This window comes from Schistosoma haematobium, chromosome 5 (genome assembly GCF_000699445.3).
Source record: "Schistosoma haematobium chromosome 5, whole genome shotgun sequence".
Taxonomy (NCBI): Eukaryota; Metazoa; Platyhelminthes; class Trematoda; order Strigeidida; family Schistosomatidae; genus Schistosoma; species Schistosoma haematobium.
Genome location: NC_067200.1, coordinates 595631 through 607742, shown reverse-complemented (window position 1 = coordinate 607742; position 12112 = coordinate 595631). Strand labels below are relative to the sequence as shown.

The 12112-nt window shown below is 40.1% G+C and overlaps 1 protein-coding gene across 1 annotated transcript in view; it reads right to left on the bottom strand.

The window, feature by feature from the left end:
- The window catches only part of MS3_00008908 (uncharacterized protein), a 262942-nt gene that overhangs the window by 34677 nt on the left and 216153 nt on the right, over positions 1-12112 (bottom strand). Inside the window, exon 2 of the mRNA XM_051217254.1 lies at positions 6435-6510. The gene's annotated coding sequence lies outside the window, so the exon portion shown is untranslated. The remainder of the gene's footprint in view (positions 1-6434; positions 6511-12112) is intronic.

Here is a 12112-nt window from a genome sequence, read left to right as displayed (position 1 = left end):
ATGATCACGCTATATAGTGTATGTGTGGGGGATTTGTATGCGCTGACGTGAACGGTGCTTCTATGGTAAAGTAGTTCGAGAACACTTGAGCCTCACCAAAGTCGTCCTGCACTAATGATGCAGCAATACTGTCCCCTCATAGTGTACGAATATTTCCTCTTCTTTTTGTCCTGTGACTGCAGTTATGTCTGGCTTTGAAGAATCAATCTGTACACCTAGTTCCGGTCGCTTACTGAGTAAGCTTTGAGCATTAGTGTAACAGATCCGAAGCCTATTTAAGCGGCATTGTTGCGATTCTTAACTCGCAGAGCTTTGCAGAAGAAGATATACAGTGATAGACGAATTAACATTGTTGGGTAAGAGAAGGAGTCACAACTTCTATTGCCGAACTTAAAAAATAAAATAGTGGCCAAAGAAATGACCAGACGGAACATAGAATGCACTACAATGCCCCTCACGCAAGTCATCCTGGAGAAATGTGGAAAATAATAATAAGAAGTGTACACAGAATTTTGAATTCACTATCTGGTGAGCAGACTACTTCCTGTGGGATGCTCACCACTTGTTTGACTGCAATAGAAATAATACTTGATGATAGACCTCTATCACAATTACTTTTACGGGAAGCCTTTTTCGTTTCATACAAAAGGACGCGATAAACAACATAGACATCTCATAAATTGAGGTTTGCAACTAATGTTTGCATATTATTCAACCAAGAACTGGTGTTCTAGAAGAAGTAGTTGATATGTGAACTTCGATTTTGCGCGTATCTCATTCTGGTGACTTAGACATTTCGGTAGACTCAACTTAAGGTAACTTCACTTCAACAGACACTGAAAACCTGGAAGCCATAGACTGTTATTTCATCTAAGTATGCGACTAGTATACAATGCATAATCATTATCCTCCCAATGATCACCAGTTTTAATGAACGACAACTGAGTAATACCGCTAATTGACTGAATTCAGGAATATAAACCACTAGATGCCAAATCTTTAGTTTAAGATCGACTCATGTTGAAATCTCAGTTGTTCACTTGGTAATGGTTTCATATCACGTAAACGGATTCATTAGTCAGCGTATTTCATCGATAAAAATCAAAATATACACCGGTTAATGACTTGTAGTACAATTTTCTCACTGTCAGGACACCAACAATTGCGCTTAGATCAATAAATATAAACATCTCTGTCCTACAAGATGTCAGTTGTGTTTACAGTAACGTAGCAGCAAATTTTCATACTGCGAAGTTGACTGATATGAGTTTGAATTACACGAGGAGTATTGGTTTCTTCAAGATTGAGAGTATAACATACCGACTTGTACCAACTACTATGAAACCGGACTACACGATTTTCTGCCGACAGTCTACAAACACCGAACATTGTCTAGCTCAATTAAATTATCTCCTTAATAAAATCATCCAAAACGATGAATCTGAAATTGGCGAGACAGTGCAAACCTGACTTGCTATTTAAATATTCAACTGCGAATGCTTCTTTGCAAAAGAGCGCATTTCAAATCTGTTGGAAAGTGAGACCAAACTTCAGCACAAAATGACACGTCAAAATGTATTCAACCTCATGTAAAATTTGATCGCTCACATTGAACCATGATATGCAACCATAGTCAATATTCAGTGAAAACATACATTTGGTCAATAGTAAAATGTGTTTGTTCAGAATATCAGATGAGGATGAGTTTATCCGCCACAGTGATTGATATAAAATGGAACACAGAACGTGATGTGGATTTTATCACCAGGATGATTCACCACAGTCTCATAGACCGATGTACACAGGAAGTAATAACTAGTCGAGTCTCAAAGAACCAGGATCATCAATGCGCGATCCATAGATTGATAAACTGAGGAAGTGAGAGCTAGATGATTTTGTGAGGAAACAACCACTAAACTCATCTGAAATTAGACGGTCAATGGCTACAGTGTTTATTCATAGATGGAGCACAGCCTTCTATGAATTGACAGTCGAGAGATTTGTTTTCACTTCATTTTGTTTATAGAAAGTAGTAATCTTTTGAAAAATGATAATTTCACTCATCTTTTTTCTGAACGTGTGGCTAATTATCAAGTTATTATCGTTGTCTTTTTGCTCTAAATAAGATTCATATTACGCCCACCATACATAATAGATGATATAGAATAATACCAACTTATTTGATTAATGAGATGGCGTGAGGTGACTGACGACAACACAGTTATAATCATTGATATTTCTGTCAATAACTGAGGTCAACAGAAATATGTTTTTGTTAATTAAATAGTCAGATAATTAACACTGAGATTGAAGAAGTGATAATATATTTTACTTTAAATATTTGCACACAATGTAACAGAAATGATAGAATTCGGTGTAATGTTATAGTTGATCAAGGGAATCGGACAGAATTCCCAATTTTTCAAATCTTATTGCTGAATGCACAGCATTCAAAAGCCATTGCATCAGTAGACCAACGAGAGAAAGTTGATCAAACGAGATACATTCTAAAGTTGGAAAATTTCATTTGCGATTGCGTGCAACCGTTTTCGTAGTTCTGTTTTGCAGTATATTTTTGCATAATGTCGATTGTTGTGAGATAATTGTCCTCATATTGAATATAGATCAGATAGAGGCGAAAGTAATGAGTGACATTTACAAATTGTCGAGTGAATTGTGTTGATAAAATCAAGGTGAAATAAACTGCTGAATTGGTTATCTTTGGATGGTGAGCGGGACTGTCATCTGTCAACTACGTTTGCCTGTGTTCTTGAGTCGAACTCCATTAGGATCAGTTACAGTTATTACAATTTCCAATGGAGAGATCGGTCTTTTTCGGTCAGGAGTATATAACTCCACTAATGTGTACATAATTATTTTCCTAATTCAACTGAATCAGTTCATATTGTGGAATGTGTACAAAATTCAGTTTGATTGACAGCCATAAATGGAAATGTGTAAAACGCTGGTTTACAAATAAGGTTTTACACGATAGAAAGAAGCCAACGTTTTGTAGTGTGCTAAATGATTATATGAAAACGTCTATCATCTGAAGATAATCTGTTCAATGATTCTACTAAAGGATCTTCGAATGTAACTCATTGATAGATATAGCGACCACTGCACAGTGTGTAGTTCTTTGGTTATCAATATTTGGTACTTCACTCATTTGAAATACATTAAATGTTGGGTAACTAGAAACTGAAGGTGAGATGAAAGACTCTACGTGTGTTGGTAAATTTGGCATGGGGTTAGCGACTCTATCTCGTAGAAAACTAACCCACTAAGAAAGCGTTAACCAAAAACATTATTTAAAACTTTTATACTCTGCTCTGGGAGTCAGAACGTTCTCTTTTAGAGGAACTATGGCGCCTCATGATGAAAGGTGAGTTCCTCTGGAATTCATGAGGCCGCTGCCCCTTTTGACAACCAGAGCAACCATTTATTTAGGTACATGGGATACTCGTACAATGTGGAAGACAGTGAGAGTCCCCCAAATTGCTGCAGAAATGAGGAGATACAACCTATAAGTGCTTGGGATCACTGAAACACATTGAACGCAAGTTGGACAACAATGACTAGCTTCAGGGGAGCTTCTGTTATACTCTGGCCATGATGAAGAAAATGACCCACACGCGCAAGATGTTGCAATGATGCTGTCCAAACAAGCACAAAATGCATTTATTGGATGGGAATCTCATGAACCAAGGATCATCAAAACCTCCATCAAAACAAAGAAACAGAGCACTACAATGAACGTCATTCAATGCTATGACGCTACCAACAATTACGGTCAGTCGTTGAGAAATGCCTACAAAAGACTTGACCATTCGGAAGAGTATCTCAAATGCCTAGTTTAAACTGAACAACACCGGGTATGAAGACATCATGGGACGATATGAACTAATAGAAATATGAATGAAAATGGTGAGAGATTTGCAAACCTATGTGCCTTCAATAAACTGGTCATAAGTGGAATTATATTCTCACACAAGCGCATCCACAAAATCACATGAACTTCACCGGATCACACAACACTAAACCAAATCGACCATCTCTGCATCAACAAAGCGTTCAGGAGGACGATGGAGGACGTGCGAACCAAGAGAGGAGCTGAAATAGCATCACATCATCACTTGCTGATCGCGAAGATGAAATTGAAACGCAAGAAGTACTGGAAAACGGGGCGGACGATATCATAAAAGTTCAATACGGCCATTCTTCAGGATACCGACAAACTCAACAAATTCAAAATAGTCCTAAGCAATTAGTTCCAGGCCTATCATGATCTCCTCAAAGGAGAAGGACCTACTATGGAGAGCAACTGGAAGGGGATCAAAGAGGCAATCACTTCAACATGTCATGAGGTCCTGGGCCACAAGAAGCAGCATTACAAAGAATGGATCACTGTTGATACACTGGATAAGATTCAAGAAAGGAGGAACAAGAAGGCAGCAATCAATACCAGTCGAACAAGAGCAGAAAAAACCAAGGCACAAGCTGAATATACAGAAGTAAACAAACAAGTGAAGAGGTGCATCAGAACCGACAAAAGTAAATATGTGGAAGATTTAGCAACGACGGCGGAAAATGCTGTATGAAAAGAAGGAAACATGAAACAACTGTATGACACGACAAAGAAACTCTCTGGAAATCGCCGCAAACCAGAACGACCAGTGAAAAGCAAGGAAGGCAAGGTAATCACCAACATTGATGAACAACGAAACAGGTGGGTAGAACACTTCAAAGAACTCTTGAATCGACCAGCTCCACTGAGCACACCCAACATCGAAGCAGCACCAACGGACCTACCAATCAATGTTGGCCCACCAACAATTGAAGAAATCAGCATGGCCATCAAACAAATCAAGAGTGGCAAAGCAGCAGGACCGGACAACATTCCAGCACAGGCACTGAAAGCAGACGTAGCGGTAACTGCAAGCATGCTCCACATTCTCTTCAATAAGATTTAGGATGAGGAACAGCTACCAAAAGACTGGAAAGAAGGACTTCTGATCAAAATACCGAAGAAAGGCGATCTCAGCAACTGTGATAACTACAGATGCATCAATCTTCTCTCAATACCGGGAAAAGTCTTCAACGGGGTATTGCTAAACAGAATAAAGGACTCCGTAGACGCCCAACTTCGTGACCAACAGGCAGGATTCCGTAAGGATAGATCATGTACAAACCAAATCGCAATTCTATGGATCATAGTGGAACAATTAATTGAATGGAACTCATCGCTCTACATCAACTTCATTGACTACGGAAAAGCATTAGATAGCGTGGACAGAACAACATTATGGAAGATTCTTTGACACTACGGCGTGCCTCAGAAAATAGTCAATATCATACGGAATTCCTATGATGGATTAAACTGCAAAATCGTGCATGGAGGACAGTTGACAAAGTCGTTCGAAGTGAAGACCGGTGTTCGGCAAGGTCGCTTACTCTCACCCTTTCTTTCTCCTGGTGATCGACTGGATCATGAAGACGTCAACATCTCAAGGGAAAAACGGGATACAGTGGACATCTAGGATGCAGCTGGACGATCTAGACTTCGCAGATGATCTGGCCCTCCTATCGCAATCGCAACAACAAATGCAGGAGAATACGACCAGTGTGGCAGCAGCCTCAGCAGCAATAGGCCTCAATATGCACAAAGGGAAAAGCAAGACTCTTCGATACAACACAGAATGCACCAATCCAGTCACAATTGACGGAGAAGATTTGGAAGATGTAAAAACCTTGACATATTTGGGCAGCATCGTTGATGAACCCGCTGGATCTGAAGCAGATGTGAAGGCGTGGATCGGCAAAGCAAGATCAGCATATTTACAAGTGAGGAACATCTGGAACTCAAAGCAGCTGTCAACCAACACCAAGATCAGGAGAGAAAATGAACAAGAACTGGATGGAATTAGAAAAGAGGTTCAAGGGCAGAGTGGGTTGAAGAATGCTGGTCGACGGCCTATGCTACATTAGAAGTAACGTTTGCCTGGATAAAAAGTATATTTCTTGCACTCGGTATTTAATGGAATCTTCTCAGCGAATTCTGCAAAAGCAATGCATTATACATCATATCTTGGTTGGATGATTACCCACCTAGAAGGTCCTAACATATTATCGTCATATATAAACCACCGAATTCAACTGTTCATTCGACACCTCTCACTTTTTCGATTCTGTTTAAGCGATAAGTGTATGACATTTCTATGTAGAAGAACTAGAAAGAGGCTAGAGAATCAGTATACATTATTCAAGTATTAAATATATCAATAATAAATGGAGTCAGTAAATAATTCATGTTAAAGAATTATACTAGACATCCACTGATGTGTATATATACACTGACAAATCAACCATGATACAGAGTTACATTCTACATCAATACACAAATATATATATACAATAAAAAAACTACAACTTACTTATGCCTTAGACGATAGACAACAAGAAGAGTGGCCAAAAGGAATATTCATATTCCAAGTATAGAGCCTAAGTCAACTAAAAATAAAGAAAAAGAGCTTTTATAAATATACATTTCAAAGAAATAGAAATATTTCCTGTTCAAATATTCAGTGGACAAATGACAAACAAACAAACATGCACTATGAACATTCAGACTGTAAACCGCAAGTTTGGAACATGCTCTCTTCATTGACCAAGTAAAATCGGATTGTAGTATCAACTAGCTATGAAGTGAAGTACAAAAATATGTACTTGACAAAAACAAAATAGATTGGATGCATAAAGATATTTTTGTAAAACGTATAATTCAATGAAGTATAAATAACTCATCGGTAAATCTCTACAGATACACATGATTGATGTGTAAAAACTGACCATACATCGCCCCCAAATGCCCTGGTACAGCCGAGAGTGGGGAGAGTCCATTTTCCCTCTCGAAATACTCTCACACGGCCACGCGTATACAGTCTCTGCCAGGGAAGTCCTACTCATTGCCTTCTCGTGGCAGGGGTGTTGTTTAAGAAAACGATAGGACAAAAAGCGAATATCCGGCGTTTAACCGGATCCCGAACCAATGGTGCACATGGGCTCCAGTATCCTGAGGGAACAAATGGCGTATGAACCAATTTTCGGTCACCACCTACCATGGAATTGCATCTCCTTACGATGCTACACTGCCTTGTGGGTTAGACCTTTAGGTCAAAGGTTCCGGGTGTAGACCCTAAGAAAACCAGCTGCTTCGGTCTGGGCACCCGTACAGTATCGCAGCCCACACTCAGATAAAATGAAATGAAACGAATTACTGGAATTACTATTTCCCCTCGATTAAAACTCAGGCAATTCAAATTCATTTTTATTCGTTTTTTTTATACTACGTCGATTACCTACAATCCTTTATTCTCACTTTCTGTATCCTAATTTTTCGACATTATTATAGTTTGATTAAAGAAGTTGTAGATAGCAGAAAAACTCAATACATGCATTTCGTTCTATTCAGGGATAGCTAGTTAGCTACGTGTACCGGTATCACAATATTGATTTTTATATTGAGACTTCAACCCAGAAATATTTTTCGTTTCATATATCCAATGCGTTGTGTACACAGCTATATAACTTCATTGGAACCACGTTATTCACTAAACGTGTTATTGAAGTTACAAGTAAATCAGTTCATCTGACTCCTTCAAGTAAGCAGAAGAAACAAGATATGTTTAAAATAATCAGATGTTTCGATTGAGATCATGAATCGATCAATATCAAACCGCCATTGAAAATCTGGAAGCACTGGACGGCTGTTTTGTCCTAGCGTGTGACTTCTCACCAGTCAGCATCCACGACCCTGCACGTAGGATTCGAACCCAGCACTGTCGGTCTGGATTAAGTCAGAATGTTTTGTGTAAAGTTCGGGTGAAATTACTGACTGTCTGCTCCAATCAAACAACGTCATGAACGCTGCTCAAGCAAGTAATCCAATAATTGCAATACAAATGATTCAACTACATTAAACCACTGTTTCACTACAGTGTTACATAGCCATTCAATTATTAATACCTAAGTAGAAGTCAGAACTACTAATATTTCTAACCCGTTTCCTAATTCAACACTTATGAAATGTTTCGCAAATAAGAATTATTACCAAAATACATATGTCGGTGATCAATTTCGGGTGTCAATGCAACCCAATCCTGAAGCAACATTTGACATTTCGACGGAGAGAATCGCATCCCGAACATGCTTGGATTACTACTTAGAGTGGTTTGTATTCTGACAGCGTCTTCACCCAAGAAAACTGTGTCATCAACATATTCCAGATCAGAAAGTGAATCTTCCGGTAGAAGTTCAACCCTTGGAAATTTAGATGAGTAGAGTGTTATCTCTAGAGGTACATCGACCACAAAGTTGAACAAGAATGGGGAGAGTGGACAGCCCTGATGAACACCACTTGAGGTAATCAATTCTGATGACGGTTCGACATAAGCTTTCACTCGACCAGTTGTGTTCGAGTGGAGAGCTTTACAAAGTAATGTACTTCTTTGGTACTCCTTTCGGTGACAAACACTGCCATAGAACCTCACGATCAACAGAGTCGAATGCCTCCTTAAAGTCAAGAAATACTACGATTGTCGGGCGTCTGAATATGTGTCTGTGTTCTAGAACCTGACGTAATGTGAATATCTGATCTATACAACCACGTTCAGGTCGAAAACCGGCCTGGTTTCATCTAGTCTGCTATTCGCGAGCTTTAGTTAAGCGTCGAAGTATTATTAAAACTAATATTTTAGACACTATATTAGTCTAACTGACTCCTCTGTGATTGTCACAAGAGGACTTTTGTCCTTTCTTAAGACCAGTCAGATGTGATTACGTCCAGTTCCCGAATTCTAACTAAGAACTCAGTTAATCTCACTACTAATACTGGACCATCATCCTTAAAAATCTCAGGAGTAAACCTGTCAGGGTCTGCTGCTCTCCCTCACTTCAGATTTCCTATATCATTTTCAACTTCGTTAAGAGTCGGAGATTGTGGGAAACCGAAGTGTGGCTAAAGGCCAGTTAACCTGATCCCTAAAGTGTTCTATTCATCGATCCAATCTCCTGGATTGACAATATATGATATGTCCATCTTTTTCTGAGATTGTTTCGCTAACAATCGGGTTCCTGATTCCGGTTTCCTTAACGAGTCTGAACAATTGTCTGCTATTACCTATTGCTGCTGCCTTTTCCATCTGTCTTGCTTTTGCTACCCACCACTGTTCATCATTGCGTAGGCTTCTTGTCAGCTTGCGCTCAAGCTGACTCCACTCTTCTTCATGTAGAGAACCAGATGGAATGGGTTTTCGAGCATCTATCAGTGCGATGGATGCTGCTGAGATCCAGTGTTTCTCCCTAACCTTGAGGTTTAACCTACTAGCAGATATCACTGCTGTTTCCACAGCTTTTCGGATATCATTCCATGCTGCCTCGGGGTGGGCATCACATACATGGCTGCATAACTGTCTTCCTAGTTGTTCTTGAAATAAACTCTTAGCTTGACTGTCATTAAGTAGGGCTCTAAAGGATTTCTTTGCAGCGTTTTTCGTACGTCCAGTGAGACGCAGACAAATATGAGCACGCACTAGGGCATGATCTGAATCTAAGCATCTGCTCCAGAATGAACGACAGTCCTCTATCGATCGGTTGCTGATAGCGACGTGATCTATTTGGGTCCAACGGTGGTACGAATTAGGGGTCGCCATGTTATGAAATGTTTTTCCTTATGCTTAAAGTTAGTATTTGCAAGAAACAGGCGGTTATCTGTTCATAGCTGCAGCAGACGGTCACCGTTATCTGTTCTTTGAGCCACGTTGCTATAAGATCCACTCAGGTGTCTTTCCCTTTCGCTTAGTTTACCTACTTGAGCAATAAAGTCACCGGCAACTATTACAACATCAGAGCGCCCAGCCTTTCGGAGAAAGTCGGAAAGCTTTCTGTAAAACTCATCTTTTACATCATCTGAGCTGCAGTCAGTGGGAGACTAAGCAGAGACGATGAAGACATAACGACGAGTGTCCTTAACTTTCCGAATCCTGATTGTTCCGTTTAGTCGGACAGCGAACAAACGACTGTCTACTTGGATCCGGTCTAAGAGAGCTAGTTCTGAGCTAGGACTCAATGCTATACCTACACTGGTGAGGCCACTGGAAGCAGAATCAGGGCTTCATGATACACGAAGTGTTATTCAAGTTGGTACGTTACTTTGACGGTGAGGTCAAAGGAATGACGCCACTCGGGTCCTGTATGCGCGTCTCGGGGACGCAGCTCACATAGATAGCTCGAGATTCTAAATTTCAAGCTAAGGAAGCCCGTTGTGCTATTTGTCGCAGTGTTCGGACGTTTAAAGCACCTACGTGTAATTTAAAGCGTGGTTTCAGGAGACCAGGAATAACGTACCGTGTACTTGAATCGTTTGCCCTAGCGGTGCGAGCTGATAAAGGGACGTGAGAAGGGTTAATTGAGGAGATAAGAAAGTTATTAGGAGGCGTAGGAAGGATTTGAATTTGACTAACTTGGTCTCGTGTGCTGTTACGGGTATGAGGGCTGGTGTCACTTCCCGGCTGCCCACACCGTGGAAGGGTATTTCTTGAGGAACTTGAAAAGAAAATCGGACTATTGGTGGTCTTAACGACATGGGAGCATGACCGCAGAGCCCAAGAGACAACTGCTTGAGGCCGGTCGCGCACGGCCTTTTTGTGGAAGGTTTTTGACGTGTTAGCTCCGTTCTTCAAAGGGCCTTACCGCCGGAGACGGAAATCCGTGAGGTAAGGTGGGGTGTGGCATTTTAGGGTTGACCTTTTCTAGCCCCATCCTTTCTTGTATTAAGGCAGCATCTCTAAAATTGCTGTTTGTTAGAGGGCAACACCTAACTGCTGTCACACCCCTCTACAGTCAGCAGTATAACTTCGCCCTCAGAACTTGAGTTACTGCTTTTAGTCTTACAGTTCTCCAATCGACCTGTCTGGCATGATAGAACCTACAGGAACATATTTTCTAGCCAATATAGCTCAGTTGGGCCACCACGGTAGGCAGGCCCGACCACCGCGTCAAGTTAACCGCTACGGTCGGGATCCGGTTGAAATTCAATGGTCAGAGCTTCTCATTAAAACTCCAGGAAATACCTCATGAAGCCAGTCACTAGTGAGCACATGATCATTATTATCAGGAGGAGGTTCGAATCCTGCGTGTGGGATTGTGGATGTGCATTGCTGAGGAGTTCCATACTACGACGAAATGTCCGTCCAGTGCTTCCAGGCTTTCTATGGTGGTCTAGCTTTAATTCACTCATGAATTTAACTAATAAATTACTATAATACCCAGAAAACTCTTTTCTAATTAGATGTAAGTTTAAACATTATACATTGACTAAGATTTAAAAAAGAAATTCAGTTTATATTACGAATCAGTGTACAAATACATTGTCTTAATAGGATAGTACATTAAAAAAGCGTTCGCAGAGAATGTTATAGACAAGTTAAAATGATAAAACTTTTCAATCTTACGTCAGCTACATAACGAGTCTCAAATGGGATGAAACGCGCATTCTGGATTCCAATGCTAACCACTATCCATCACTGCTTATAATGTTTGTGAACTAAGACAATATCGAGGCAATTTGCACACGATGCACATATGCCAATAGGAGGCTGATAAATTGCAGTCCTAAACGTCAACAGGAAGATTCAAGTAAACAGTGACAAAGGAATTTATACCTCATTCCATTACACAAGTAATTGGCTATCAGGACTCTGTAGTTAAGTGAATGACATGATGATGTTTGAAGTGAACGCTACCTTGTTCGAGTCTCAGAGTGGACCACTGATCCGTAATCCAATGATGTACATGCCTAAATTTGATCAGTTCATAAGAGTTCATGACCATCTTCTAGTGTTCTCAGTAAGTAATTTTCTCGAATATGAAACGGTTTAGCTCCATTACTCACGTCTTTTCACAAGAATTGCGTAAACTTTCTCTCGAAGCTAATCAATAGTGAGCAGATAATAATTTTCAGTATAGAGTTAAAGGGATATTTGAATGGATTTCAGGTTTTCAGAAATTACTTAATTTTGTGGTTTCAATGAAACCGACAAACCTTCACAATCCC